The sequence below is a fragment of the Tupaia chinensis genome, unplaced genomic scaffold (assembly GCF_000334495.1).
Source record: "Tupaia chinensis unplaced genomic scaffold, TupChi_1.0 Scaffold000644_1, whole genome shotgun sequence".
NCBI lineage: Eukaryota > Metazoa > Chordata > Mammalia > Scandentia > Tupaiidae > Tupaia > Tupaia belangeri.
This window is the reverse complement of record NW_006160165.1, coordinates 2337200-2363279: the sequence shown is the minus strand read 5'-3', so window position 1 is coordinate 2363279 and position 26080 is coordinate 2337200. Positions and strand designations below refer to the sequence as shown.

Genomic DNA, 26080 nt, shown 5'->3' with positions numbered 1-26080 from the left:
GATAGGTCATGCATGGCATTTAAATGTATCTTCAGTTACACTAGATTCTGCCAAGCTTATTGTCTACGCGGTTGTACCAAGTCACTCTTCACTAGAGCCATTGGCAAGGTCAGTGTTTTCCTGTATAATTATTGCCATTTAGTTTTTCAGACCATTTACATTTCTGCAAATCTGAGAGAGAAAGACCATTTCATTGTAGTTTTAATCTGTATTTCCTCTATTACTTCTAAAGCTGGTTAGCTTTCTATTGATCATCATCATTATCTATCTATATTCTTTTTCCCATTTGTGCATTGTCTTCTGCATTTTTCTGCTAATTTTAACTACTTTTTTTATTTTTTTCCCCCTTTCTTTTTTAAGAGAGAGATTTTTGCTATGGGGCATGTGCACTCACCTGAGGGACAGGAAGTGAGAAATCACCACCAACCGCCCCCCCCCCCAGGGGGATGGTTACACTGCAGTCCCTTCTCTTCCATTTTTCTTTTGGTATTTTTGGCATGCATGTACATGTGCCCAGCATGAGTTTCAAGTCTCTAGATCCAGGACTTCAACGGCGGTCAGTCATGTGGTAGTCCAGTGACATAACCATTATGCCATCTGCTGGTCCTTCCCTTTTTTCCTATTTTAATATTAATTTTTAGAAGGTAATCTTAATTATATTCTAGATAATTATAGGTAATAGGTAGTTATTATTCGTCTGTTATGTATACACAAACATTTTGTCCAAGTGTATTTTGCTTGTCTTTTAAAACTCTGTGTTTTTTGCTCCTTTCGTTTTGTTTTTCTTTTTAGGTTTTTGCCATAGGGCACATGCACTTATTAGAGAGAGACAGAAAGAGAGAGGAAAAGTGAGAAATCACTCCCTAGGAATGGGCACACCATAATCCCTTCTCCTCCATTCTCTTCTTGGGATTTTGGCACACACAGTGTGATTTTTCAAAGCCATCATGTCTGAGACTTGAACCATGGCAGGCTAAGTGTGAGTCCTTAGCATTAACCACCATGCCACCTGCTGGCCCCTCTCTGGTGTTCTTTGACAACAGTTTGCTACAATTATTTTTTAAAGGAATGGGGCTTTTATTGAACTACTTTTATCTGAATCAATTAACATAATAATATGAATATTTTTCTCCTTTAATTTTAAAATTTGTAGAATTATATTTGATATATATTTAACAGCATGTAATCCTTGCTTACATTTCTAGAATTAGCTGTATATCACCAACTGCACTTTTACCCACCACCAGCCATAATGCTGCTCACACATATCTGAGGTTTCCTGACATGTCAACACCCCACTTTTGGGAACAAAATCTGTGCTTCTGATGAATTGTTGTGTGACAAACCACTGCAGGACATAATGGATTGAAACAGCCATGCATTTATTTGATCAAGAATTTGCCAGCTGGCCAGATTGTGTAGGTTTAGCTTGTCTTTGCTCCACTTGATCCCAGCTGAGATGGATTCATCTGGACACCATTTGCTCACATATCTGAGGGTTGATGCTGGCTCCAATTGGGACCTTCAGTGGGTCTGTTGGCTAGAACACTATCATGTGGCTTCTCAGCATGGCCTGGCTTCCTCCCGATATTGTGCCTGGCTTCCGAGGGCAGGGATTCTGAGAGAGGCTGCAGAATCTGTAATATTTTTGAATGACCTCATCTTGGAATTCAGGCATTATCACTTCCAATGCATTTCATTAATCAACACGCAACGTTAAGTTTGGTCCATACTTAGAGAGAAATTATTCTTCATCTTTGAATGGGGAAAAGGTCAAAGAATTGTTAGACATGTTTTAAATCCACAGGAGATAAAAATTAAAGCCAAAGTTCCAAATTGGGTAAATATCTAGAAGTGGGATTGCTGGGTCAAATGGTAGTTGGGTATTTACCCAAAAGACAGGAGAATGCTCAGTCAGAAAAGTGCTTGCACATCAATGTTTATTGCAGCATTATTCACAATTGCCAAGACATGGAACCAGCCTAAATGTCCACAAACTGATGAATGGATTGGAAAAGTGTGGTATATATCTTCTATGAAATACTACTCAGCCATAAAAAATAACAAGACCCTGGCATTTGATAGAAAGTGGTCAGATATGGAGGATCTATTGCTGAGTGAAGTAAGCCAGGCTATGAAAGAAAGATATTGTATGTATCCACTCAATATATACCGACTATCCTTACTCTATGGTAGAGAGCAAAATATTGGAGGACATAAAAGCAGTGAAGGTACTTAACAAGAATAGGACAGTGTGGAATGGGGGGGTGAAGAGAAGAGGATAGAGAAAGATAGCAAGTGAACAATAGAGAGGCAGGACATCAGTGAGAAACAGATATGGCTTATTACCTATTGATGATGACATGTATATGTAACTGGATTGGTCTGAGAAGTATTTCATGATGGGTAAAATCTTTTTACAAGCAAAATGAGAAATAGTGATTGACTGTTTTAAAAATAATTAGAATAATAATAATAATTGGAAAAAACAGAAAAGATATTGAATAATGAAGTGGGGAGATTAATGTCTCTGTATTGACTGACATGCATGGCATTCCCTTTTCAAAAATCTCTGTAGTACACTGTAAAATTATATGTAACCCAATGTAATATAAAGAAGATCATGATGATAATAATAATAAAAAAATTTTTTAAAAATTAAAATGCCAGGAAAAAAAAACAAATTGGGCAGAACTTACAGTTCAATATGTTAGTGTTGACACCAAGGTCCATGGGAAAATGTCCATCTTCTATAGAAACAACCGAGGGGATTCATTTATGGACCCAGTCTGCCTTTAATATGGCTCTCGTGCCTCACACATGCTGCGCACCAGGCCCTCGTTAAGCCTTATGAGGCAGTTTCTGTGATCATGCTCATTTACATCAGTGGAAATAAAGCTAGGGCAGGTCGGTAAATTGCCCAGGGTCACGTGGCTCATAAGGGAGAGGACCAGTCAAACCTAGACAATTTGACTCCAGATTCCATGTCATTATTTTGTCTCTGCAATAGGGGATACCTAGGGCGAGTGCACGGTGGGAGGGAGGGAGCGCGGCCAAGAGGTTGTCCTCAAGTGGGCCATGAAATCAAACGTGCCTCCTTGGCTTGCTGTCTATTTCAGAAATCTTTTAAATAAAAGTGTCCTCACGTTTTTTTTGTTTGTTTTTCTTATGTTATTACTAATCCCAAAGAACCACCTTCTGGTGTTTTGAAAATATCTCTTCTTTTACTGTCTAATTCATTTAAACTATATTCATTTCATTATTCACTTCTCTCGTTTCTTTCAGGTACCTGTATATTATTTTTTAGTCACTTGACTTGAATACTTAACTTGTCTACTTATGATCTGTCTTATATTCTGCAAATCCATTCAAGTGTACAAATTTCTTACTACTGGTGTAGTTGTATCCCTAATGTTTAAATATGCAATCCTCCTGTTCAGTTCTGAATGTTGTAAGTTCATTTTGGGTTTCTCTTGGCTGTCTGTTTAGTTGCAACACCTCAGAAACCTTGCGACTGGATTTGGGCCTCATACCTTACAGGCCCTCAGAGTATTCTTTAGAGCATCCAGGGTAACTGTAGTCTAAATGTAGTAACTGTCTCCAAAGTAAGAGAAAGGGGATTGCTTTAAATTATAAATGGACCACAACAGAGCAAAACTCAAATAATGTCCTTGCTAACTGAGGAAAATTAAACTGCTATGGAGTGAAAACAAACCCAGGCTAATACATTATTTCCATTTTCAAGACATGAAATGTATGTTTTAAAGTAAGTCAGATCACCAGTGCTTCAGTCATATCATAGGAAAGAAAACCCAACTGATGCTTAAAAACAAGTTTTGAATTAAGAAATTAACAGTTTTGGGGCCAGCAGGTGGCGTGGTGTTTAAGACATTGGACGCCCACATGGCCAACGGCAGCTCGCTCGCTGTCTCTTCTCTCTCTCTCTTTCTCTCTCTCTCTCTGGCGTGTTTCTGTGCCCAATAGCACATGAAAAAATAATAGCAATATCAATAACAGATAAAATTAAATAAATAATTAGAAAAGAAATGAACAGTTTTTAACTTGGACTTTAAAAAATTTAACATCAAATTTCCTTTCCGTGCCCCCTCTCAAAAGGTGTTAGGGAACGCAGCATTGGTAGGAAGATAAAGGGATGGCCCGTTGGGTAGTAGCAGATTCACGCTACTATTTAATTTGCTCATTGTGGTCACTAGTACCATTGTCATGGTAATTATTGTAGCAAGGATTATAAAATGTTCATTGTGAGGCTTCATAATATGTGTTTGAGTTCAGGTAGCAGGAAACACACTTGCCGACAGTGTACATATGAATGAAGATGTATGCTCGCTCGCGTATTTCAGGAAATGTGACGGAGGTCTGATTATTGAATACTAACATTCAAGCCTCCCCAGGCCTGCGTCCCACGATGGATTGTGACTTCAGTGGTACAACCTGACTGAGTCTACATATGTTTTCGGAATGAATTTACTGGTGCATGAGCAGCGAAGCATTAGCCTCCCAGCAAGGGGAGCAGGATGCCTGCTAGAAAACGTCTCAGCAAACGCTTTCCTCAACTGATGTGCTTCACTGTGTGTGGGGATGCTTCCCAGTCCAGTGACCTGATCCCACTTCGTTTCATCTGCACCACCCTGGAAGCTCTTAAGAACTCATCCCATGGAAAAATCAGCCGTATTTTCAGGCTGTTAAATATTCTAATGTCATACGTACATGGGTGGGAGGTTCTAGGAAGCATCAAGTTTGGATCTTTTCTTTCCTAGAATTAAGGCCTGTTTTTTTTAATCAATCCTTTTTAATAAAATCCATAAATAATAGGTAATAAAAATAGTGAAAACAAAAGCATGGCAGTATACACCGAAGTAAATAGTGCTAAGAATACGTTTATCACTGACTCTGCCCCAGATCGGCAAAGCCAAGCCCTGAGTCTGTTAACAGGAAGGCAGGATAGCATCTTTGCTTCCTTGGGAACAGTTGGTTCTGAGCGCAGCGAAGCTGGAAAGGGAGCAGGGGGATGCTTGGCCCCACATATTCAATGCCGCAAACAGGAACAGCTCAGACTACTTCACCGGAAGAGAAGCACATCAGGTTCTGAGAATTTGGATTCAAGGAAAACTCAGGATGTTATTAGATATAATTATACGAGATGACATCATTGTCACAAGTGGAAGCTGTGCTTCCACCACCGCTATCTTGAAATCATCCTTTCGAGTCGAGTAGGGAAAAGAAACTGCAAGATCACCGCTGGAATCTACCAGGATTAACGTTGCAACTCAGTTGTACTGTGACCTCAGACAAACTATGAAACTTGCAATTTTCAGTTTTCAGGGAATATGCCATACCGTCCTTAGAGTGTGTGTGCGGAAGTACTCGGGGAGAAGCTGCATGTCAAGTGCATGGAGTGAGGTCTGCACACGTGAGCACTCAGGAAAAGCAGAGCGGTCCTCATGGTGTCCGCAGCACCATGGCCACCTTAGGGCGAGCCAGGCAGCCGGAAGGAGCTTCGTTCCTGTCTGGTCCTGAGAATGCAGCTGCCCTCAGGAAGCAGGAGGGTTCCATGAGTGACACACTGGGAAGCAGCACAGACATTTTTCTGAGATAGATTTCACGCTGTGAACTTAAATTTCTAAAATCAAAATATTATGGGATATTAATGAGGCAACTTGCCATCTTCTGCCTCTTCTCTCATCTCCTGTTTCACTCCACAGCTTTAATTATAGAGAATCACTTTCCTATTTGTCTTTTCAACTGAGCCTTCCAAAAGAATGTCAAGCTTGTAAATGAGAATGCAGCCTATGTGTTCTGAAATCAGCAATGTTGTGTTCAGATATGTTTCCCAAGAAAAGAAAAATCCGCTAATTTAGGTTGGAATTACACTGCTTGGAATATTTTCATTTTGATTTTGAGCCCCAAAATATCTAATCATACAAATGAGAAAAATAGTTTCTAAATTTCTTAGAAAGAAGGGAAAAAACCCTACTGAGTTCTAAAACTGAGATAGAAAGATGAGACAATAATTACTTGGATTAAAGGCAATAAAAAGGTTTTTTTGAGGGATTTTTGCTATAGGGTGCATGTGCTTGCTGAAGAGACAGAGAGACAGACAGACAGAAAGCAAGAAATCACCCCTCAGGCGGATGATCGCACTGTAATCCCTTCTCCTCTATTCTTCTCTTGGAATTTGGGGCACATATGAACAAACACTTGGTGTGAGTTTTACGTCACTGGGTCTAGGACCTGAACCACGGTCCACTATGTGGGAGTCCAGTGATGCAACCATTACACCATCTGCTGATCCCAAACTATTTATTTTTAACCTACACACCAAGAAAAATAAAAGCAATTTTAGTGGCCTTACATTTGAGGAATTATAATAGAAATAATCATTATTATTGGGGAGAATGAGTTATAAAGAGTACAGTCATTTCTGATATAAAGGTCACTGAGTTTGAAAATGCTTGGGGGGAGGATTCCGATTAGTATTTTAACTTGTGTGTGTTTGAAAGCTTTCTGTAATGGCTCAGACATTTTAGTGACATGAATCATTTTCATTTCAAATATGGCTAGAAAACACATTAGTTCTGGAAGACCCGAAACTGAGAGAGACTTTTTCTTCCATTAAAACTAAATTCTTGGAGTCGAAGCACAGCCTCCTGTCTGTGACCAGTGCTCGTAACCTCTCACTAAACTCTTCCCAGTCCGGGGCTATGTGGTGAAACAACGTCTGGGTGCTGTCTAGGAGAGGGAAGTGCGCAGAGTGTCACATGTGCAAAAAGCATGTGCAAAACCCGTGGCATTTCAAAAGAGATAACTGTATTCAGTAGAATCCAGCTGGCATTCTGAGTCACAGATGGAAACAGAAAACGGACTGGCAGACACAGATCCCACGGTTCACTGGTCACCCACAGGATAGCTGAACAATTTGGGTTTTAATTTTTGGTATCTTCAATTCAGTTTTTATGGTCAGAATTTAAACTGGCTCTTTGTTCATGTGTTCATTGCTGGTCTTTTATTGAAAGAAGAGTGTACTGTTTATACGATATTGGCTAATCCAATGATTTCTCTTTTATTTTTGATCTACATTAACATATTATAAATAACTCCATACTATTAACTTCAAACTGTGGTCTTTGCAGAGTTGATGACTCCAGTTTTCTAGAAACAGCAAGAATAACTCAAAATTATTTGAAATGTATTGCCTCAAACTTATGAAAATAACCCTTCGTATTTGGCCAACTTTTTTGATTAAACTATGAGTAAGTTCTTAAATTGGGCAATTTGGAGTAGACTATGGCAATTTTTCTTCTAAAGAAATGAACTAGTAACTCTATAGATTTTCATCACTTATGAGTCCATAAGTTCCCTGGAAAATGTGAATAGAAAGTACATTTTAATAATAAATGCATTTGCAATAACATTTTCATAGTATTTAAATTTTACAACTAATAATTGAATTGCACATATTTGTAGAAAAAGAATAATGATCATTATGATTAATTTTAACATTACTTTATAAAACAATTGAGAAGTTAAGTTTTCTAAAGAAACCACAATAAGGAACAATTATGAATTTACTAAACTTTCTTTTTATAGACATAACTGTGATCAGAGATCCTTTCTTCTCTTTAAGATTTTTCGTTTCCCCAATGAACAAGACAGACACAGGGTTAGAACTTCCAACAGGTTCTCCATAGCACCATCCAGCATGCCCTGGATCATGGCACGTGGATGGCATCTGTAGGGAGGTCTCTAGGAGCAAACCACAGCCTTCCCATATGGATCAGCCTTGCAAAGCATCTTGTTTTATTGACAGACACTGTCTAGTCCCCTTAGAAAACCTACCTGAATGAGCTACTGAACTTCCCTTTGCCTTCTCCCACATACTAGACCACTTTGCCAAGTTGTTCATGCAGATTGGTTAGAAAGATGTGTCAGACAAATACTGAAGAAGATAAGCTACGAATCTATGATACTGATAAGCCTATAATGAAATACAAACACAGGGAGTCTCATGTTTTTACACCTATTGGTCCTGCAAGGCCAGGAGTAACACTGTGAGATAGAAGAGATCATGTGAAACTTGCAGATTTAAGCGTGTGAGTTGCAGGACTAGATACCAAGGGATACGTTGATGAATTAAACTGTTTATAGAATCAAATGAGGTATTAAGTTTAATCTTTAAATATTCCTTGAATATTTAAAGACAAACTAGAATATGATTGGAAATCTGTTGTACAACATGTAAGAAAACTAGGAGGTTATTAATAAGCCATGTCACCATGATATGAACACTTGCCTTACAAACTGTTATAGTCTCTCATTTGATCTTCCTAAAAATATTAGAGAAAGAGAAGTCAAGTCTATCATATCTTTTAAAGAGATTATAAAATACTACCTCAGGGAGGCTGGGTGATGGTGTATGAGGGCAGAAATAGAAAAATTTCAGATGTGCTTCCAGTCTAGTGAGATTTACATGATAAAGCCCAGTACAAAGCTATGTCTTCTCAGGGCCGGCAGATGGTGTAGTGGTTGTGTTGCTGGACTTCCACATGGCAGACTGTGGTTCGAATCCTAGACTTGCTGACTTCAAAATCACACTAGATGTGTGTGTGTGCCCAAAATCTGAAGAGGAAAATGGAGAAGGGATTGCAGCATAGTTATCCCCTATTGGGGGTGATTTCTCACTTTTCATCTCACTGTCTCTGCCTCTCTCTCTCAGGCAAGCACATGCACCCTAAGGCAAAGACTTCTTAAAACAAAATAGCCACTTCTTCTGTTTACAAATTTAATCTATTCCCAGATCTTTTCCATTTAAAATACTTACAAAACTTTCTCACTTATGATTTGAGCATGTAGATTTCAGATTCAATTCTCTGATTTTCATCAATAGTTCTAATTCAATGATCTCTCATCTGTCTTCTTTCCAATGCTTCCATTTACGGCATAAGTCCATCAGGGCCTTAGGAATTGAAATGATTTGCTCAAAATCATGGAGGGCGTGACAGACGTGAACTTAGAATCCAGGTATACTGCATGCAGCTGAGAAGCCTTTTCATAAAATTAAGCTGTATGAGCCTTATTTGAAAGAAATTGTTCAAATCATATTGCCGAGTATAAAAAAAATGCTTAAAAGAGTAATAGAAAATGTGTCCAACTAAAAGAAATGAAAGGAAGTAGGGAGGAAAGAGAGAGCTAAAGTTGGAGATAAAAGGGAAGCAGAGAAGGGTGGTGGTGGGAGGGAGGAAAAGGAAGGAAGCAAGCCTCAGTAATTCCGCTCCGAGTAATGGATTCGGGGTGTGTGTCACAGCATGCGCTTCTTAGCTGGGGCTTGTCTACACTTTGTCTACCCTACACTTTGCAAAATTGTAGTCAGGTGGTAATCTAATAATTTACCTAAAAATATCTCCTGATAAAAAATGTGAATTCAATGAATACTGCATTTGAGTTAATCAAGGAGTTCTAAGAAAAGGACATAAACAGCATTGGGAGAGAAGCCGAATGTACATCCTTGGGAAAGTCACTCCATCTCTTGGCCTCACTTTCTCAGCTGAAAATGAAAAGTAATGATAAAATCAACTCTAAAATTACTTCAGTTCCTGAGTTTACGTTCTGGTATTCCACAAGGAACTCTTACGGTAGAATCTCACTTTCACTTCATCCTGGCCTGCACCACCTGAGGTTGGCTCACTGTCACCCCAGCCTGAAACGATGCTGTAGTTCCTCAGAGTCTCTTCAGTCCTGGACTGAGGGGAGCGATCTGGAGTCCAGTTCATCTCCTAACCAGAAACGAGAGCAGTCTGGAAACGACAGTCAGACCTGGCAATCCCCAACTGACATTTCTTCAGAGACTATATTTTTTCTAGGATAAAAACCAGAATCATTCAGGATTAGAAAGACCTATGTGATTTGCACCTCCTCCTTAATATTTCTGGTTCTATTATATTAACTGATTTTTAATGACTTTACCCAACGTGCCTCCCAATAGCGCACATCTCTTTCCTTATTTGACAAAATACCTTTTCATCATTCTCCAAATCCCTGCATATACATGTTTCCCATTCATTCAACAAATGCTATTGAAGCCACTTTATGTCAGGAGTATGTCAAAGTATTGGTGATACCTCAATCAATCAAAGTCCAGGTGAATCTTGTACTTTTTTTTTTTTTTTTTAATTTGCCGGTATTTTCCTGAAGTCGGGGTCTACATGTCAGTAGTGTTTAACTCTCTTCCTAGAAGCAAGCGTGTCGTAATCCTAGCACATAGTAGGTGGGAATGACTGAAGTAGCTCTTAAACAGTAATGAATGAGTCAACATTTCATCTATAGAGCAGCTATTAATAGAAGCACTGAAATGTGTCTCTATGAGTATTATATTAAACATTACTTATTAAAATAATGTATTTGTATTAGAGCACTTGACCATTACTTTGGAACACACTTATTGACATAGTTTTTTTTTGGTGTAATTGATGGTTTTCCTTGTGGGATGAAAAACTTAAGCCATTCTTATTATTTATTTTTTTTCATTCACTCACTGTATATCATTACAGCACACAAATTGAGTTTTCCCATCCAGAATACACTGTATATTGGCTCAATCAAAAATATTACCATACATGTTATCTGCGACAGGTCATTTTCCATTTTGTGTCTCTTAACAGTTTTTACTTTGTTCTTTTTTCCCCTTGGTTTCCTCCCTTTCACCCTCCACCAACTCCCATCCTTCTCTCTCCCACACTGTCTCTGTTTTTAAAACATTGAGAACCTGAGAGTGGCGTTGAAAAGTTAGCATTATTATGCTCTTGATTATTACCTATTGGGTATCCGTGAGTATTATATAGGGTGCCATCACATATCTAGATAAACTTAATTAAACTTGATCTCTGTGTCCTTGTATTTTAATGTCATTGTGACACACAATCTTCAACCCTGAAATTGGATGTCAGTTGTTTCTCTTATTTATAATATTCCTGAAAAGTGACTTTTCCACAGCTTCTTAACCAGAGATGAGAATTTGATTTGTTAGAAGTAACCACTGGATAAAAAGTAACTGAGACATTTGCCTATGATTTTTGTGATTATGTTTTTAAACTATGATGGTATCACTTGAGTAATAGTAACATACTATGTCATAGTAGGCTATATGGTGCAGAAATATTTAAAGTTATTTTAATTTGCCTCTTTAAGGGGCCAACCTGTAGTGTAGTAGTTAAGGCAGCTGAATCCCACATGACCCAAAACTACATGGTTCCAGTCCCTGACCATGCGGCTTGAGAAACACGCCACGTGTATGTGTGTGCATGCCCAGAAGGAAAAAATGGAGAAGGATTTGTCCTTCAAATAGATCTACGACATGTTCCAGCAATCCCACTCCTGGGTATCTATCCGAAGGACCAGAGAATGCTCAGTTGGAAAAGCTCTGGCACAACTATGTTTATTGTGGCATGATGCACAATTACTAAGACTTGGAACCAACCCAAATGTCCACAAACAGAAGAATGGATTGAAAAAGTGTGGCACATATATTCCATGGAATACTATTCAGCCATAAAAGCCAACAAGACCCTGGCATTTTATAGAAAGTGGATGAATATGGAAGATTTATTGCTAAGTGAAGCAAGCCAGGCTATGAAACGGAGACATTGAATGTTTCAGCTTTACATATACTGACTATCCGCACTCTATTTTAGAGACTGAAAGGCTGAAAGACATAGAAGCATTGAAAATTGTTACGGACACTGGGGACAAAGTGGAAGGAGAGTGGGAGAGAGAATAATGTAGGAAGGAAAATCTAGGGGAAAAATGGAGAGATAACATTAGTGAGACACAGGTATGGTTTATTGCCTGTTGAGGATAATGTATTATATTCTCAACTGGGCTGTTCTGAGGTGTATATCATGCTGGGTGAAGTCTCTTTACAATTGAAATGCTGTATAGTGATTGTGTAAATCATAATAATAAACAATAGTAAAAAATAGAAAAAAATTCCTTCTCTACACACAACTAGTTTTTTTTTATGACTTATGTAATTAGCCAGGAACTTACAAAATGCCAATAGGTGGACAGGTATTATATAATTAGCCCAAACCTGCCCTATACAACTTACTTAAATAAAGAAACCAATTAATATTTCTTTATTGTATCTCTTTTCATTAATTAGTATTTCTTAGCTTCCTGACCCACTATACTAATTAAAATTCACATGGTAAGTAAAACTGGATTGGCAAATAAACCAAAACAAGAGCTCATAAAATAATATTTAGCCTAGCTTAATAATTTGGATATAAGGTAAGTAAAGTAATAAATAACATTTTAGGTTCTTTTATTTACATATTTAAATGCCTGGAAATAGCGGGTATTGGAATGGGATGTGGAAAATGTAGTCATAGACTGCTAAGAGGATGCACAACTCTGCATCTACTTTAAAGAGCAATTGGCTGTATTTTAAAAAGAGGAGACTGAATACATTATACCCTAATATGCTCCTTATAGGCATATCTTGAGAGATGCTCTCGCACATTCACAGAATCATGCCTAACAGTGTTCTTTGAAGTATCTTTGTTGTGAAAACTTGGAAACAACACAAATGTTCATCAGTCAAATAAATTGTGGCAAACTCATATGATGGAATTCCATAAAACAGATGAAATGAATTGGTTTCTTAATTTAACAAATTTTTATTGAGCATTGTGTACTTTTCTAATCTTAGAAGAAAGAACAGTAGAAAACTAAACACAAAATCTCAAATATAACTTGAGAATTATACTTTGCATTCAGGATAAAGTACTATGCCAGGTCATTGCAGGAGAGAAGAAACATGAACTAGAGTAAGTGTATAAAGATTATGGCGAGGGAGGGCCACTGTCTCAGACAGGGCGGCCAAGTAGGGTCTCTATGACAAAGCAGTCAGAAACCAGAATTAAGTAGACGTGTCTGCCATGCGATGGTATGGAGGGAGACCGACCTGCTCAGAAGGACTGATAGGTTTCAAAGAAGGAAAGTCAGAACATCTTTGATTATAATGTGTAGCCAAGGAAAGTGGAATGATGAAATTCCATTTTGCTTATCTGAACAAAACTGAGAAAGGAGCTTTCTGGAAATAGCAAGAATCAAAAATTTGGTTTCTGTCTTGTTAAATATGATATGCACATCCAAAGGCAGCCATGGATGATGCTGTCTTGTCAATGGGGAGTCTATGAAGCTGGTCTTCTGGGAGAAAGTTCAGCTAGAGAGATGTATGTGGGACACGTTAGTCTCTAAACTGTTTTAAACCCATGGGTCCAACTGTGTTTTCTTAAAACATAGGTACAGATATTTAAGGACAGAGCTCTGGGTTACTCTGCCAGGTAGAGATTATATGTCAGTGTTCAGCAAGATGGTAAATGTGGAAAACCAAGAGAGTCAGTGCTCATTATATAAAACTAAATGAAAAAGAAAGCACATGTCTATGACAGATGATGGTTTTGTGTGTGTGTGTGTATGCTTATTTTGTGTTTGTGTGTATGTGTGTGCCCAAGCAAAAGGTTAACATTGAGCTTCACCATCTATAGAGGCAGTGTGTTATGTTTGGATAAATGTTACTTTATCCTTTATTCTCTACTGTATTCATTAAATATTAGCATAATTATGCATTATTTTTATGATCAGCAACAAAAATATTTTTATTTAAAAAATTAAACTGACATTAATAGTCTTATTTCAGGATTATGTTTCTACTCGTATTGAACTATCTATTATTAACTATTTTTCTTTGGTAAGCTTTTTTTTTCTCTAGAAGCAAACCATTTTGCACAATTTAATACCCATTATGTTACTTCTATTATCAAAAGAACTAAAGTCCTGGGTGGAAAGAATTTTAATGAGTATGAGATTGGTAGTCTCACCTGGCCTTCTAGTACACAATAAAATTCATGCAGTCTTACCATCCTTATCATATAAAAGAAAGATTTCAAGTGAATTATATGGGAGATGACTGTAGGAAAACATACTGTAGGCATTTCTCAAGTTTTGTACAGAAGGCATAATTTGAGCCACTTTCTCCTTTATTTACATCATGCAGATGTGCAGGAGGGCTATCTATGTGCATGTGTGTGTGCACCTGCATGTCTGTGTGCATGAGTTGTGCAGCTCATAGATAATAGGTGCATACCCCTGCTACTTTACACTAATGTCTGATAATATAGACCTGTTCAAGGACTGACTTCAATAATCTGTTTGTTCAGCTTAACTATAAAAGCACTTTTGATATCCTCAGAGGGCATATATGAAAAGTAACCTCTTCAATGTATGCACAATATAACGGAAGATTTATTTTAACTTGAATATATGTCAAAATATCTCAAACAGATGCTAAACTGGAGCAGGAAAAAGAGCTGCAGACCTAGAAGATCTAATCATTGTTATTTTAAGCAGATTCTGATAACTCCAGAAAGTTCAGCCTGTAAGAACGGGAACAATGCTTTTCCTAAGATAGGCATAAAATTTAGCATATTGCCAACTTTTAAAAAACACAGCAATAAACTAGAAAGAAAATGGTCTTCACTTATGAGGAAGGTATGAAGCTTCTTTAGAGGATTTGATGTGTCATAGCTAACCTCCCCACGAGATCAACAGAGACTCTTAATATTGCAAGACACCTGCTACCTTGTCTGCCTAGAAGCTGACTTCCATCGACTCTCCCTCTTGCATGGAAGATATTTTTCTCTTCATCACCCTCAGACCCTGGTTCCTCTCAGATGCACACGCACGTGCACACACACACACACACACACACACGCACACAACACTGTATTTTGGTAATTCTCACTGCACATTGCTTTACGTTATTTTCTTTGATTTTCATGTCAGCAGCTAATGGCTAAACATCTAAACTGCAGTACCAACAATCCCAAAAACAAAGCAGAAAGGCCGGATGACACACTCTGATAACAGAAACGGTCATTCCCCTGTCTGTGCTGGCTAGTACTCCTTGAGCCTCAGTTTGACAGTTCTTTGGAATAGTGCAGAGCTTTCTTTCACACCCTGTTCCTGGTCATGGGTGGAGCATTTGCAAGTGGGAGCTGAATTGAGGATGACATGCTAATTAGAGCTCTGTGTTTATGTTCTTAAGAAATAATTACCTGAAAAATACGGCAGTTAGAAAAAGTCTCCTTTCTTATACACGAAGAAAAGCAACCAAGGAACTGCACTTATTTACTAAAAAGAGTTTGGCTTGTTATAAAACAGAGTATGTGTAGATAGACATTAAGCCATGAAAACCTCAGTATCCAGGTGATATTAGAAAAGATGTCCCACAGTAAGGGGGACCATTGCATTTTTAGTGCAATCAATACAAAATATAAAAACCTTTTTATAGCAACCTAAATAGTCCACAGATTATGGACAAGAGAGGAAATGCCCTAAATTATTTTGTATTTGAGTGTTATGTACAAGAAACATTTTCTTAGGGCCGCATTATGTTCTAGAGTGATGGGAACATTGAATATTTGAAATTGTATAATCAAAAGATAATAAACTACTGACCTGAGAGGGTACAGGCAGTTCAGTGCATACTTTTTGTTTTCTAAGTTCTTCAAACTTTTCTTTTTAAGGTTTCACCACAGGGCACATGCACTTACTGAAGAGAAACAGAGACAGTGAGAGGCAAAGTGAGAAATCACTACCCAGGAGGGATGGTCACACCGCAATCCCTTCTCCTCCATTCTCCTCTCGGGATCTTGGGCACTCATGCACAGGTACCTGGCATGATTTTCAAGCTACCAGTCTGGGACTCGAACTATGACTGACCATATGGGAGTCCAGTGCCAAATAGTCATTGAGTGTCTAATTTTCTAAGCAACAAAATAGGAGAAACAAGATTAAGAGGTAGACCAACAGGAAGGGGTCAGATGGTGGTGCAGCAGTAAGTGCCACACTCTGCAAAGCTGACACACGTAGGAAGGTTCTCAGTTTACATCTAGAAGCCTCCCTGAGTATGTCAGGCATTTAAGTGCCCATGACCTGAGACCTGAAGCTGAGGATGGGTCAACTATTTGGATGCTTACTTTGTCTATCTGTCTCTATCTGAGAGAGAAGGGAATGGCTTAGTTAGGTTTTCAGGTTGGGGAATTTGGACATGGAGAAAGGGAGATGTATGAATGGATTGTTATCCAGGAGGTTGAGTTTAAGAGAAATAAATGTTAGAATGATAAAGTTTGATTTAGATGTAACTTTGCCATCTTATCTGAGAGTCTATATTCTAGAGCGTCTGTTGCCTGTCACTCACTCTCAAACTATTGTTGCTAAGATTAGTATATATGTCAGTGCCAGTAGGTAGCATGGTGTTAAGATGTTATACTCCTACATGGCTAACCACGGTTTGAGTCCCAGACCTGGTGGCTTGCTTTCTCACTTTCCCTCTCGCTATCACTCTCTGGTCAAATTAAAGAATAATAATGATAGTAAAAAATAAGTAAAATGGTGGTGCAGCAGTAAGTGCCACACTCTGCAAAGCTGACACACGTAGGAAGGTTCTCAGTTTACATCTAGAAGCCTCCCTGAGTATGTCAGGCATTTAAGTGCCCATGACCTGAGACCTGAAGCTGAGGATGGGTCAACTATTTGGATGCTTACTTTGTCTATCTGTCTCTATCTGAGAGAGAAGGGAATGGCTTAGTTAGGTTTTCAGGTTGGGGAATTTGGACATGGAGAAAGGGAGATGTATGAATGGATTGTTATCCAGGAGGTTGAGTTTAAGAGAAATAAATGTTAGAATGATAAAGTTTGATTTAGATGTAACTTTGCCATCTTATCTGAGAGTCTATATTCTAGAGCGTCTGTTGCCTGTCACTCACTCTCAAACTATTGTTGCTAAGATTAGTATATATGTCAGTGCCAGTAGGTAGCATGGTGTTAAGATGTTATACTCCTACATGGCTAACCACGGTTTGAGTCCCAGACCTGGTGGCTTGCTTTCTCACTTTCCCTCTCGCTATCACTCTCTGGTCAAATTAAAGAATAATAATGATAGTAAAAAATAAGTAAATAAAATAAATAATTCTTTTTTAAAAAGATTAATATACATATTAATCTTAAATGATTCCTGAATTACTATAGTCTCTAAAGAAATACAAGTTATTTTTGTTTATACCAAACTGAAAATGTACCAGAGGCAATCCCAATCTGATTTTTTATGATAGCTAATGACTTATCCAAATCTCTAGAGTTGGTAGCAAGCAGTCATTTCATTATTACTCTGGGTATCTTAAAGTAAAAGTTCTCAGACAAATGTTATATGTTCTCAAATATGCCACGTAGACTCACTGATCTCAGAGTTGGCATTGAATGATAGGAGGAATGAAGTTTTGAGAGGTGAACTTTGGTCACTCACAGTTCTAAAATCCTACATATTTATAAGCTTTCATTGATAACTATAACCTGCCAATGTAATTCATTATATAGCTGTACTTTATTAAAAAGTCGTAGTGACTGAGGGAAAATGACTTGATTCCATGTAAAATGTAATTCAAGAAATATTTTCAAAGCTTACTACACCTTAATCTTATAATAGAACCTGGAATTTAAAAATAACTGTAAGAATGATAGATACCATGAACAAATGCTTGAGGAAAACATCAACTATGTTTATATCAAGTAAAACTTTTATTGTCTTAGAAGTAGACTGACATGAAGGAAGATGTTTTAGATAAAACGATGTATGGCTTTAAATGTTCTTCAACTTTAATTTCCTAGATGAAACTCTATCCTAAATATGTCAAGAAGTATTTATTTGGAATCAATTATTTAAATAATTAATAAAAATTGTAAAATATATATTCCATCAAAGAAGTATCACATCACCTTAATCACAATTGCCCTCTATTACATTAAGCTAAAAATAGCATTTGCTAAAGAGAAAATAGTGCTAACTAAAGATAATTTTTACAGATTCATACAATGTATAATAAGTTCTTGCATTTCTTTAGACAGCTACCCAAATGCCAACAACATTAAAAACTAGTGGGAAAAAAATAAAATAAAATAAAGACTATGTATAGATGGGAAGAAAGAACAGATGGCTTAACCCTGAGATTTTCTTTCCTTAAGTATATCTTTTAGTACCTACCAGTAACTACAAGTAAACTAAAATAGTGTAAATTTCATGCAAAGAAGGTTTTTCTAAAAATCTGTGAAATATCCATCTGGACCTCAGTACTTACTGAATTTTGGAGGTTGATGATACTAACTAAAAAGTGAGTATACATTTTCTACATAGGGTTTTGTTTCCAAACACATCAAGGTGAGCCTATGTCAGTCAAAGCATCCTGGGATTCTGCTATGAAACACAATTATCACTTTGTTTATTCTGTGAATAAAGCAAAGTATATGACATGCTAATTTTATTCCAGCACCTTCTTTCTTCTTGGAATTAAATAAGTAATGATTTTTTATCCATTTTTAATTTATTTTTAATTAATTAATTTACTTTTATTCACTGAGCATTGTCACAGCATATAAAATGTAATTTCCCATCCAGAAGATGCTGCACAGTAGTTTAATCATACATATTATCGTCAATATTTTTCCATTTCTATTCATATATATGTATATATTTTTCCCCCTATTTCTCACCCTCTGCCATTTCCCTCACTCCTTCCACACTATCTCAGGTGTCCACAGTTGTTTTCCATTCCTTTTCCCCTCACATTTTATTGATTCACAAAATTTCTTAAATAACTACTTTCAATAGCAAGCTCTGCTGATATATACCTATATATGAATACATATCTGACTTAAGGCATGAATCTCTGAGTAGAATGAATATACTATAAGTAGCACCTAGCTGATGCTATATAGTTTAATATGGTCATTAATTATGTATTTTTTACTGTATTTTTCAATTTCAAGAAAAGCAGATTTAATTTTAATAAATCAAAGAAATGCTAAGGAAATTTGCTTAAAACTTAAAGCCAGGAAACAGGTTGGGATGCTCTTGAAATAGTAGGTACATGAACCTATCAGCAGCTCAAGACAAGACAAAAATCTTCAAAATCAGAAAACAAAGCCTAGAAAAAAACAACAATGTTTTAGTCAAAAGTCATAAAATTCTGTTCCACCAGTTCGGTCTCATGTACTTTATCTTTTGTTGTGATTCAATTTTCCCAATTAAATTCTGGGATATAATATTCAACTTCAGACTTGTCCCTACAATTAAGTAGGCCATTTTCTTAGTTTTTGAAGTCTTATTTTAGTGTGACTGTATTTAATTTTCCTAGTATAGCACTCCTGCAGAATTTCTTGGAGATCTAGCCTGGTGTTGGTAAATTCTTTCAGATTTTGTTTATCTTAGAATGTTCTTGTCTTTTCTTCCCATATGAAGGATAATCTTGCTGGGTATAGTATCCATGGTTGCAATTCCTTTTCCCTTAACACTTTGAATATATTTTCCCATTATTTCCTCACTAGCATTGTTCCGATGAGAGATCTGCTGTCAGCCTGATGGGATATCCTTTGTAGGTAACTTGCTGTTTCTCTCTTGCCAATCTCAGTATCTTGTCTTTGTCTGTGGTTTTGCTCAATCTGGCTATAATGTGTCTTGGAGAAGATCTTCTTGGGTTGATTCTATTTGGGGTCCTTTGCATTTCTTGGGACTGGATCTTTGAATGCTTCTCTAGGTTTGGAAAGTTTTCTTCCAGGATTTCATGGAATAGACTGTCAATGCCCTTATGGGTCTCTTCCCCTTCTGAGATACCAGTTATCCAGATGTTTGGACATTTGATGGTATCTAGTATTTCTTGTATAGTATTCTCATGTTTTTGGACAATTTTCTCAGTCTTCATGGTGGATTTTTCTAGGCCAGTAATTCTATCTTCTGAGATTCAATTGCCAGTGTGATCTAGTTTGCTTTGAATACTTTCAAGGGAGGATTTGACTTCCTGTATTATAGTCTTCATCTCTAACTGTGTAATTCCTCTTTTAGATCTTGCAAGAATTTCCTCACCTCCTGAAGCTCGTCAGCTTCTTTCCCTGGACTCTTCAGCAGTTCATTGTCTCTTCTCTTAGATCTCTGTGAGCTTTGTCATCATAAAAATTCTAAATTCTTTATCAAACATTTTCATGATTTTCATCATACTCTCTGAGGATGAAGATGACTTATCTTTCCTTGGAGAAGAGGTATTTTCTTGGTTTTCCATATTTCTTTTTACCCTGCAGTGATTTTTAGTTATCAGATGGATGGTGTGTTTCTTCTGATCCTTGAAGTTCAGTCTGAGTGATCAGAGGCATGCAGGAGGAGGTGATCTGCAATCTCTCTTCTATTCCGTTCTCACTCTTTGTGCATCAGAATCAGTGGGAAAGAGGAATATTCTGACCCTAATTGTATTCAAATGTATAGATTCTGTTCACTTGGACCTTTCTAGACACTTCGTGGTTTTTAAAAAGAGAAATGGCAGGGCCAGGAGTGGCATGGAGGTTAAGGTGGCTGGATCTTACATGGCCAACTGTGCAGTTTGATCGCCAGACCAGATGTTTCAAAAAGCATTCTGGGCACATGTGTATAAGCAAAATCCCAAAAGAAGAATAGAGAAAAGGGATTGTGGTGTGGCCAGCTCCCTGAGAATTCTTTCTCATCTTTTCTCTCTCTTCCCTGGAAAGTGAACAAAACTTCTCACAAAACTTAATAAAAAAAAAAAAAAAAAAAAAAAAACTAGCAAAGATGTAAATAATGTCAAATAGTGAAACATAATTTATTTTAGGTCTTTATTAACGTGTATTTCTTCCTTGACAGAACAGAATAGACAGGAGGAGACAGAGAGCCACAAAGAGAGGAGAGGACAGGCATGCCCAATAGGGTCTTCGTGCTGCTATGCACCCAGCCTCAACTGGTCTGGGTCACAGGCAGGGCTCAGAGTGCTCTGAGAGGGTCCAGGTTACAACACAAAGACCTACTCCTTGTGGGTCAAGTTGCATTACCATTGGGCCACCCCCTACCCCACAACCATAGTTTTTATGAAAAATAGTTGAAGTAATATTTTTAAATGTTTATAAAGTAAAATATTATTTTATTATTGCTAGAAAAATCTAAATTTTATGTTGATAATTACCATTTAGTATATTTTTTAATTAACAACTTTTCCATAGGTTAATGGGATTTTCAGCAAATCCATAGACTAACTGGTTTTGCCAACATTCCATCTTTTCTCTCTTAGACATCATATCAAATACAACACTTTAAAGTAAATTAACAATCATTTTATTTTTTCCTTAAGAGTGATTCCAGTGCCTTATTGAAATATTTTAACTACATATAGATAAAAAAAAGCTTGAAAATAGTCAATATACTATTATTTGGCCTTTTCAGAAACAATGCTGCACAAACACACACACACACACACACACACACACACACACACACACACTCGTATAGCTTTCTTGCCATGAAGAAATGGAATTGGATCACAGCACACTTCCAAGTAACACTGTGAAAGAGCTGGAAAGTGCCACCAACATGAAATCTTTTCATTGGTTGGGTAAATAATGACATTAGAAAACAAAGGTTGTTCCTTATCCACTGACATGTCCCAAGGGCCATAAAGCCTTCTTCTACCTTCAGAGGTAACAGAAGTACCAGTGCTTCTTAACATGGGTTAACTATTGGGAGAAAATTTTCAAATCAAAGATAATTTTAAGAAGCTATTTTAATAAATATTTTAATTTGATTAAATGTATGTTCTTTGAAAAGCAGATACTGAGACCCAATCAAGTCGTTTCCTTCATACTTGGTATCTCAGAATGAAGCAGATGGTTATGTATAAATCTCAAACTTCAAATGGATGGAAAAAAGAAGATAAATGACTTCCATCTTTCCATTATATTATGGGAGGAGATATAAAATCAAACAAACCTACATCTGGTTATATATCACTCATTTGGAAGCAAAGGCATCCCTGTAATAAAATTAAAAGGAAATTAACATGAATTAACCTGTACCTGGCATCTGGAATTTAATTGGCATGTATGATAAAATAAGTAATAATCAGGTTTTACGTTTGCATGCCATCAGTCATCTAAGGGCAGTCTCATCTGTACTCAGGTGCTTCAGTCCACCTCTGCATATGTGTGAAATAAAGCAAAATGTGCCAAGCCCATCATGTGGCAGAGGGAGTGCTAGACCTGGTCACTCAAATGATAAATGTTACATTGGTGCCTTTGCAGTTACCAAAGCTGAGGCAGGGGAGAGATCTCCGGAACATAGGACAGAGAATATAGATTTATTCATACCCAATCTTATGCTCATTTCCATTTTATTTGGTTGATTTAAGTTAATTTTTTGTTTGTTTTAAACTTGGGCATGTTGCCAGGAAGGGGAAGAGAGAGAGAGAGAGAGAGAGAGAGAGAGAGAGAGAGGAGAGAGAGAAAGTGAGAAAGCATGTGTCTCCCGAGATAGCTGCATAGCAATCCTCCTCCATTTCAGGCATGCCCCTCTTTCCAGTATGGTTTCTCATGCCGCTGAATTCCAGAGTTGCCATGTGGGATCGAGCACCTTAACTACCACTTCGGGCCTCTCGTTTCCATTTCATACTCAAGCATTTCCTTTTAGGATTCAGAGCTAAGCATAACTTTGTTAGGATGTCTATATAAATATCTTTTGGTTCTATTATAACAAATAATTGGGAACCACTGAAATACTGAATTATCCAGGTGGTATTTCTATTTATTCTTATCCTTATTAATCCCATTAAGTGCTTGGTTCACGAGCTGATCTCTTTTCTCTTTACTGCCTCTTAGTTTCACATTTACATATTCATTCTGTCAGTAAGTTTATAGTAGTTTTTATAAACTCTTGTCTAGCGCATGTAACAGTATGCGTAGAAAGTAGTCACATAAGTACTATGACCTTGCAGTTTATAAAGCAGTTAGAGCTAGTATTGAAGAATTCCAGGGGTCTATAAGATAAAGAGGCTTATTTCAGGACACAAGGGAGAGTGGGTGATTATGGAGCACGGATTTACAGAAGCTGTATGTGAAGAGAGTACTCGGGTTCTTCTAGCTACCCGTAGGCTAAGTTCACCCAGACATGGAAAGTGATCTCCACCTACTGGGACCAGAGGACAGCTTGGAGAAGTCCATAGGCAACAGACATAAATGGATAAAGAAAGAAGTCAGGAATGGTTAAAGCTCGTCTCTAACCTCAAGTAAGGACTCCATCTTTTAGATAGCAGCTTGCCTTTGTTCTAAATATTTCTTCATGACTCAAAACATATAAAGTGCTCAATTGTACCATAGATTGTTGTGAACCAGAGACACATTTTGTTTGTTTGTTTTGTTTTGTTTTGTTTAGAGAGAGATTTTTGCTATAAGGCATGTGCACTCGCCAAAGAAACAGACAGAGGCAGAGAGACAGAAAGTGAGAAATCATCCCCTGGGGGGTTGGCCATACTGCAAAAATCCCTTCTCCTTCATTCTCCTCTTGGGATCTTGGGCACACACGTGCGTTCATCTCATGTGTTTCATGGTGCAGGGTCTGGGACTTGAACTGTAGTCAACTATGTGGGAGTCTAGCAACATAACCATTAGGCCAGCTGCTGGCGTCGACATATTTGTTTTTAAGTTAATAGAAATGGAGATGGTTTATCCATTATATAATTATAGTCTATAATCAAACTTTATTTTTTAAAATTTTTTTAACCAATTATCAAACTTATTCACCACATTATATTTAAGGCAAGAAAACGTCATAGAATACAATAATTACCTGTAATGTTATGACCCTGAAATGCTTTGAAAACTGAGAGATTAATGAACTCAAAACTGTTTCTTGTAAGAATGATTTATACAAATAAAATTTTCATCTTGCAAGCTACATACTGAATATCATAATTCTCATGAAATTGTTACCACTTATTTAAAATTCAAAAGTAATTTTATTCACTCTTAAATGACAAATAAAAGCATTTTCTAATTATATGATGGTGGCATTTTTTACGATAAGAGTATTTGTCAAAACAGTACTTGTAACTACTATAACTATAACCTTGAGGTATCTTTCTGACCACAGAAAACAGGAATAAAAAGAAATGTTAATTCAGTTCAAGTAAATGGTAAGCACTCTTAGCTGTTAACAGGAGTGGTAGAACTTCCTAGTGGAGAAACGCACACATGTTGGAATATTCACTTTACAAGCTAAATAATGTGATTGAATGTATAAAAGAACTTGAAATAGAAAAAATATTCAAAAAAAAAAAAAAAGAACTTCCTAGCGGACTTCCACTACCTCTTTTCAGCCAAGCTGTGAATGATCTCACTAGCCTTGATATATAATCCCTTTGGCCATTTTGCCTGGTCAAAACATTGGAAGCACTATCATAGCATATAAGCATAAAATTGCCAAGTTCAGGTGATCAAATTCCTGGGAAATTTCCAGAAATCAGAGTACTAATTTACTATATTATCTACCACCTCAATCAATACCTAGTTATACGTATATTGTAGCATTTTGTTAATACTATACTTTCATGTCTCATATCACAATTGCAGGCTAATTACTAATAATTCAGAAAGATTTGTGTTATGTTTTATGAAAAGTAAACAATAGCAGGTGTGCTCTAATAAAATTAATTGAGTGTTCAAGGACAATATCAGTTCTTCCTTAATACATGGGGGGGGGTGATGGCTACATCATTAACCTTCAAGTCAGAGATAACTATTTGAATAATCAAAGTCACAAAGGCAGCTCCACAGTATCATAGTATGGCATGACCATGCCCGTAGGGAGTGAGTCTCTCTCTGAGTCTCTTTCTTTCTGACAAGCACATGAGCCCTCTGGGAGTTTTATTTTATTTTTCTTAATATTATAGAACAATTTTAAAACTTCCAACAATGTAGCTAAATATACTATTTTTAAATATTTGTTATTATTATTCATACATTAAATCACTACGCATCATTTAGATTGTGAAGAGACTTTACCCAGCATGATATACGCCTCAGTCCAGTCCAGCTGAGACCACCATGCATGTCCTCATCAACAGATAATAAGCCTTATCTGTGTCCCTCAATACTGATTCGATGGACTTGTAAAATCACAAAATGCTTCAGGAATTATTTGCAATTTATTTTCATATACAAATTTAGAAAGAAGGTAGAAAGTCTTTTTTGCTGTCATTTAGTAAAAAGCTACCCAAATTCAGACAGTTGAAATTTCCTTTTGGGTTTCTTGTGACCCATAAGGATAACCAAAATAATAATGGTGGCAAAAATAGTACATTTGAATTTATCTTCTCAGTTTTCCTAACCAATTCTAACAAGCCAATATTCATAAATATGTGAAAAGGCATAAAAAGGAAAGACACAAGATAAGTAACAATTTGGATGATTCATAAATTGGTATTTAATTGTTGACTTCTTGAGAATTCATTATATACACTATCCCTCAAAAATGAGAAAAATCATAAACAAAAAATGTGGTCCAAAATATCTTGGCAGTAATGTTTGTTATTCTCTGCTCTGAATATTTTAGGCAAATTTTCAATTAAAATGGATTGTAATTAAGTTATTTTGAGCAGAAATGTGCTTTAACCTTTGATTAAATTGATCATTTTTAAGAGCTTAACTATTTCTTAAAGTGACATCAAACTGTGACATTGCCATTTAGGGAGGTTCACATGCTCTTGATGCATTTAAAGATTTGGCTCTCTATTTTTTCCCATTATTCCTGGAAAATATGATTGATTCAGTTTAAAATACATGCAGAATGCTATTGACGTGCTTCCGATTATCCTCGGTTCAGAAAAAAATACTGAAAGGACATTTCTTTTCCTGCAGTCAAAATTATGCAGATGTAGATTTAAAAGGCTACATGCCAGAAGATACCCAGAAAAATATATGTATGCTGCTTTCCCTTTCCTTTCTCAAATAATAGGTGTATACATACCAAACAGCCTTTATCGAAGCAACGAGGTGGCCCAGTGGTTCTGGAATGACTCCGTCCTGTGCCCAAACCATCCTGATTCTGGTGCCCTTTTGCTGAGCAGCTGTTTGGGCTCACCTATCATTTCCAGGCATGCTTGCGTTGTTTCGGTTTCCCAGG

The 26080-nt window shown here is 36.9% G+C and overlaps 1 protein-coding gene and 1 long non-coding RNA gene across 2 annotated transcripts in view; one reads left to right on the top strand and one right to left on the bottom strand.

Annotated features, from left to right (window-relative positions):
- Positions 1-26080, top strand: part of NALF1 (NALCN channel auxiliary factor 1) — a 729871-nt gene that overhangs the window by 295395 nt on the left and 408396 nt on the right.
- On the bottom strand, positions 1385-26080 carry LOC114009855 (uncharacterized). Its single transcript, XR_003551248.1, has 3 exons — positions 25925-26080; positions 15538-15631; positions 1385-1637 (listed from the first exon to the last, which is right to left on the bottom strand). It is a non-coding gene; the product is annotated as an uncharacterized LOC114009855 (long non-coding RNA).